This window comes from Schistocerca cancellata, chromosome 2 (assembly GCF_023864275.1).
Source record: "Schistocerca cancellata isolate TAMUIC-IGC-003103 chromosome 2, iqSchCanc2.1, whole genome shotgun sequence".
Classification (NCBI taxonomy): Eukaryota; Metazoa; Arthropoda; class Insecta; order Orthoptera; family Acrididae; genus Schistocerca; species Schistocerca cancellata.
The window spans coordinates 1,028,061,300-1,028,068,157 of NC_064627.1; positions in this window are offsets into that span (position 1 = coordinate 1,028,061,300).

Here is a 6,858-nt window from a genome sequence, read left to right on the forward strand (position 1 = left end):
AAAATCTAATTATTCTAGTAGTTATGATAACATATCATCCAAGTTAATCAGAGAGTGCTCAAGTAAGTTGAGTTCTATCTTAAGTTACTTTTGAAATCAGTCTCTAATCAGTGGGACATTTCCAGACTGGCTAAAATATGCTGAAATTAAGCCTCTTTACAAGAAGGTGGATAAAGAGACACCATTAAACTATCGACCAATTTCACTTTTGCCGGATTTCTCAAAAGTATTTGAAAATGTTGTGTTCAATTGCCTCCTTAAGCATCTGACTGCAAGTAGTATATTGTCCGAGTCACAGTTTGGGTTTCTTAAGGGTTCTGATATAGGGAAAGCTATTTACACTTACAGTGAGAAGGTACTAAATTCATTAGATAATAAATTAAAGGGTACTGGTATTTTCTGTGACGTGTCTATAGCCTTTGACTGTGTGAACCACACCATTCTCATAAATAAATTAGAATATTATTATGTCTGTTTCATTGCCAGATGCTAAGTTTGTTTTGTTTGCAAATGATACAAACATTACAATAACTTACAAGTTAAGTACAGATTTAGAAATAGCTGCTAATTAAATTTTCACTGACGTTACTAAATGGTTTAAAGCTACTTCAATGTCAACAAAGTTTGAAAAGACCCACTACATGCAGTTCAGCACCTGTACGAAATTTCTTTCCAGCGCGTGTTTAACATATGAAGCCATGCAGTTGAAGAAGTTGACAGTGTCAGATTTCTGGGATTACAACTCGATAATAATTTCAGTTGGTAATGACATACCACATAATTGTTTAAGCGCCTAAACAAGGCTGTATTTGCAGTGAGAATGAAGTCAGATGTACGAGGTATAAATATAAAAATCTGGCATACTTTGCTTACTTTCATTCTATTGTGTCATATGGGATCATATTCTGGCGTAACTCATCAAACCGAGCAAAAGTTTTTAGAGTGCTAAAGCGTGTAATAAGAATCATTTCTGATGTAAATTCCAAAACAGCTTGTAGAAAACTGTTCAAGAAACTTTGTTTTCTACTCATTGCTTCTCAGTATATTAATTCCTTAATGAAATTTGTTGCAAGTAATACACTCCTGGAAACTGAAATAAGAACACCGTGAATTCATTGTCCCAGGAAGGGGAAACTTTATTGACACATTCCTGGGGTCAGATACATCACATGATCACACTGACAGAACCACAGGCACATAGACACAGGCAACAGAGCATGCACAATGTCGGCACTAGTACAGTGTATATCCACCATACGCAGCAATGCAGGCTGCTATTCTCCCATGGAGACGATCGTAGAGATGCTGGATGTAGTCCTGTGGAACGGCTTGCCATGCCATTTCCACCTGGCGCCTCAGTTGGACCAGCGTTCGTGCTGGACGTGCAGACCGCGTGAGACGACGCTTCATCCAGTCCCAAACATGCTCAATGGGGGACAGATCCGGAGATCTTGCTGGCCAGGGTAGTTGACTTACACCTTCTAGAGCACGTTGGGCGGCACGGGATACATGCGGACGTGCATTGTCCTGTTGGAACAGCAAGTTCCCTTGCCGGTCTAGGAATGGTAGAACGATGGGTTCGATTACGGTTTGGATGTACCGTGCACTATTCAGTGTCCCCTCGACGATCACCAGTGGTGTACGGCCAGTGTAGGAGATCGCTCCCCACACCATGATGCCGGGTGTTGGCCCTGTGTGCCTCGGTCGTATGCAGTCCTGATTGTGGCGCTCACCTGCACGGCGCCAAACACGCATACGACCTTCATTGGCACCAAGGCAGAAGCGACTCTCATCGCTGAAGACGACACGTCTCCATTCGTCCCTCCATTCACGCCTGTCGCGACACCACTGGAGGCGGGCTGCACGATGTTGGGGCGTGAGCGGAAGACGGCCTAACGGTGTGCGGGACCGTAGCCCAGCTTCATGGGGACGGTTGCGAATGGTCCTCGCCGATACCCCAGGAGCAACAGTATCCCTAATTTGCTGGGAAGTGGCGGTGCGGTCCCCTACGGCACTGCGTAGGATCCTACGGTCTTGGCGTGCATCCGTGCGTCGCTGCGGTGCGGTCCCAGGTCGACGGGCACGTGCACCTTCCGCCGACCACTGGCGACAACATCGATGTACTGTGGAGACCTCACGCCCCACGTGTTGAGCAATTCGGCGGTACGTCCACCCGGCCTCCCGCATGCCCACTATACGCCCTCGCTCAAAGTCCGTCAACTGCACATACGGTTCACGTCCACGCTGTCGCGGCATGCTACCAGTGTTAAAGACTGCGATGGAGCTCCGTATGCCACGGCAAACTGGCTGACACTGACGGCGGCGGTGCACAAATGCTGCGCAGCTAGCGCCATTCGACGGCCAACACCGCGGTTCTTGGTGTGTCCGCTGTGCCGTGCGTGTGATCATTGCTTGTACAGCCCTCTCGCAGTGTCCGGAGCAAGTATGGTAGGTCTGACACACCGGTGTCAATGTGTTCTTTTTTCCATTTCCAGGAGTGTATATCTCTATTTCCAACCAATAGCTCAATACATAGTATGAATACCAGGAATAAGAAAAATATACATAAAAGCCTAAAATCACTCACCTTGGTCCAAAATGGGGTCCAATATTCAGGAACACACATTTTCAGTAAATTTTCAGCAACCATTAAAAACTTGGTTTTATAAGAAGCATGGTTTAAACAGAGTTTGAAAGACTTTTTGACAGCCAACTCTTTCTACCCTGTAGATGATTATCTTAACAGAAAGTGTTAGACCAGCTTAAGTTAAAAATGTCTGTTAGATTTCAGTTTTGACAGCATTTGGCCACAATGGTAAAGATTAGGTATTTTTTGTATGAAAAATTGATTAATAACGCATAAAATGTTTTATTCTGACTGCATATTAATAGCTATACCAGTTTAGTGTAATTTATTCACCTATTTCGACAATCTCCTGACAAATGATCAGGGTAGGAAGTATTATATTAAAAAGTTTTGCGTTTCTTTTTGATATACTTCATGGCATGTTCCACACCCAAGAGAATCATCTCTTTTTTGAGTCTGTGGAACGAAAACTGAATCTAATCTAATCTACATTTGACCTCCTGCAATTATGGGTGCTCCTACCCCTGTTTTTGTCTTAGTTCATTCATCTTTTGCTATTATGGCTGGTGTTTATTTATTAACTCGTTTTAGTTCAACTCTTGATACTTAAAACTGTGGTTGGTTTTCATTGGTAACTCGTTGTACAATTACATCTGAAGCTGATTCGGGGGCAGTTTTTAGTTTAATTCAAAAAAGGTCATTTTTCTTTCTACTGTAAGCCAGTGTGGGTTAATAATAAGAATTACTACAAGAGAACTGCTTCACTCTGCCTCCTGTGAACACAAACATCAAATATCTGAGTTAAGTTGCATTTTTGCTTGTCTGAGCCAGTCGTTAGTATTTCTGCCAAGTTGGTGATTCATAAAACTATTGACTAACTACTTTTGTAAGTCCCACCTTGTCAGAACTCGTTAACATGAAATTACAGATGAACATTCCGTCTCTAGGTCGAATCTGATGTGGTGTTTCAACCAGTGGCAATGCCTGTGTGCAAGTGTTACATTAAAGTAGAAGGAGAAACGTATTTCTCCCCATCATACAGATACAATCGAATTATGATTGAGTCCTAAAAGCAACGTTTTTAATATGTGCTAAGAAAAGGAATGGTGTATCTAATGCAACTTATTATCTACTTCTCTACAGTTTTCGTTATCTAAAGAGGAAATTGGGACAGCGTTGTACAGGAGGTGGTATCACGTCTTGCTACATATGGTTGACCTGTTCTGTATGTTAAGCTTCAGTTTAGCACTACAGTGTTACCCTACTAATATAAGGAAAATATTCTACTACTGCACTGGACGTAAAGCAATAATTACGGTGCCATGTCCTTTCGTCACATTTATCAAGTGTGATCAGCCAAAAAAGTGTTGCAATAGACCAAAACACAAATGTAAAAAATTTGATGGGTTTAACTGCCTGACGTTAAGATAATGCATCTCCTTTTGAGTAGTTGCATGACTGCCTTTATCACGCTACACGACGTTTCAGCAGTCACCAAAGAGTCAGTGCATTTTCTGTAAACACTACAAAGCCTGACCTCCGCCCATCGCTTGCATCGTTGCGCAGTAAAGAGATACCTACAGCAAAAATAAGTTCCATGGAACGTGATAGCCCCACCAAACGCGTATGACGTTCTCGACACTACTCTTTCAGAACGCGAAAGAAGAAGAAACTGTCACAACAAAACGTAAATAACAATAAATATACACGGAAAATGCTGTGCCACTCCAACATCACGTATTTAAAAATCAAGGGAGGTGTCAACTCACTGATAACATTCACATTCACATTTACATCACTTGGTTCGCAGATGACAAGCTATCAGTGTAGGTCATCTTACAGGTGACCTGCAAAACCATATGATATAAAATCAAAGTGAAACATGGACAAAATTATCATTAGCGCACATTTTGTTAGATCAGTTACAACCTAAAATATGTTGATTTCTTAAAGTTATTCAATAAACAAAACCCACTGATAATGTATGGGTAAAAAGAAAAAACGTGTTTTGCGTGAAAGGCGTAACCTATATCTATTAATTTTAACTGCAGATATGGAAAAAATAAGCGATCTGCAAACCCAGAAGATGAATAAATCATTATTTAGCTTGTGGTGTCTTTACCAGTACTTATCACTGCATTTCTTTTTCAACAGTCCGTCAGAGGCCTTTAACATAGTAATAAAACGTCGACATTTATTTATTTATTGCTCCGTGGGACCAAATTAAGGAGAAGTCTCCATGGTCATGGAACGAGTCAATACATGAAATTATAACACGATATTAGAAACAGATAAAATGAAATATAAAAAAACGTATTCAGGTGACAATCAACAATGTAACACTGGAATTTGCTTAATTTTTTAGCTCTTCCAGGAGCTCCTCGACAGAATAGAAGGAGTGAGCCATGAGGAAGCTCTTCAGTTTAGACTTAAAAGAGTTTGGGCTACTGCTAAGATTTTTGAGTTCTTGTGGTAGCTTATTGAAAATGGATGCAGCAGAATACTGCACTCCTTTCTGCATAAGAGTCAAGGAAGTGCATTCTACATGCAGATTTGATTTCTGCCTAGTATTAACTGAGTGAAAGCTGCTAACTCTTGGGAATAGGCTAATATTGCTAACAACAAACGACATTAAAGAAAATATATACTGTGAGGGGAATGTCAGAATTCCCAAATTTTTGAATAAGGGTCGACAAGAGGTTCTCGAACTTACACCACATATAGCTCGAACAGCCCGTTTTTGAGCCAAAAATACTCTTTTTGAATCAGAAGAATTACCCAAAAAAATAATACCATACGACATAAGCGTATGAAAATATGCGAAGTAGACTACTTTTCGTGTTGAAGTGTCACTTATTTCAGATGTGAGGATCGTTTTTATAGTTATAGCTTAATGGAAAAATTTTAATAAATTTTTACTCAAATTTAAGCTGTTTCATTACAAGAAGAGCTCTGAAACATTTTCCAGACTCTGAGTTTCCAATATTCCCAACGTCCATACCTTAGGGATCCAGCTACATGTATTTGATATATTGCCTCAAGTAGGTGTTTCATTGTTTTACCAATAGGAAAAATTGTATCGAAATTACCCCAACCTGTTTAACAGGTACCAAATTGTGGTGCAAAGTACAGCAGACAGAACGGTGGATTATGCACAAAATAATTTCATATGGAGTAGCAAAGGTGGGGCCGGTGCCAGCCGTAGTTGTCAGTGCATCATCGAAAATAAACAGGTTTCCCTGTCTTGAGTCAGTCGACTACATAGCATGACTCTGACCCCAGTAAGCTGGCTAACCAGAAAAAAATTGCTCGGTATCTACATATGCATCCATCACAGAGTGTATAAATTAACAGCATAATTGGCAAGTTCGCTCAGTTCCCTACCTATGAGTCACAGACAACTTGCTTCTGTGCTTACATTACACCTGTGATGCTACATCAAGAAAAATGCATCGCTATCTTACTTATTCGATCACATTCTGTTTGTAGGAGAGCGGGATGGAGTTGAATGCTTCCATCACACCAATACAGTAAGATACTGTGACATTACAGTATGTACATGGCGTATTGTGCAAATGACAGCAAATATTAGCGTGAGATTTGATGTTAAATTAGGGGCATCGTGGCATACCAGTATTCTGCAAAATGACACATAATTTATCAAACCCAACACTTGTATATGCTGAAACACACATGAGGTGCTAACGTTAGGTGTCTTAAATGATCAAACAAAAAGCATGCCATAGTTGACGCTGAAGGGGATATCACGAACCGTATATACACTCCATTAGTGGCCAACATAACTAGTTTATGCATATTACCTTTGACTGTCATGACAGCAATCCAACCATCAACTGCTAACAGTTGTCGAGTATATGTGGATCGTGATAACCACTTCAGCATCAACTAGGGTCTGAAGATGGAGCATTGAAGCGCCGAAATGGGTAGCTACACAATAAATAATATCACAAGGACGGCTACAAAAAATATCACACTCGCTTGGTAGCTTCCTACTACATAATTATCAGAATTGCAATAGAAGACACAATTTTATAAGACTTCGTTGCTGTGGGAGCACTGTGTCCACTTAGCGTTAGCAAGATTCATGACGATTTAAAAACACAGCCATTTGGAACTTTCTGCATATCATGCTGATTTCTCTGCGGTATTTATTAGTTTTCGATCCTACATTATGAAGAAAAGTGGTAAGACGATGATACAGTCACATCCCTCCCCTCCCCCCCCCTCCCCTTACAGCTGAATCAATTTCT